Here is a 217-nt window from a genome sequence, read left to right as displayed (position 1 = left end):
ATACCAGATCAGTATCATTAGGGGACATAAATCAGGTTTGGCAGGATATACCCAAAATACCCAGTTGTCTGTCTGTGTATAGAAACAGTGATGAATTCAATGATGCAGTGACCTCTGACCCACCGTTAGCATAAGCATTTACTTCCTAATTTACTGTAGTACATCCCAGATGAATAATAATTTAAGAAATTCAATGAAATAACACTAAATGTGCTAC

Source organism: Sinocyclocheilus grahami, unplaced genomic scaffold (genome assembly GCF_001515645.1).
Source record: "Sinocyclocheilus grahami isolate Dianchi unplaced genomic scaffold, SAMN03320097.WGS_v1.1 scaffold3512.1, whole genome shotgun sequence".
Taxonomy (NCBI): Eukaryota; Metazoa; Chordata; class Actinopteri; order Cypriniformes; family Cyprinidae; genus Sinocyclocheilus; species Sinocyclocheilus grahami.
Note: the sequence above shows the minus strand (reverse complement) of the source record.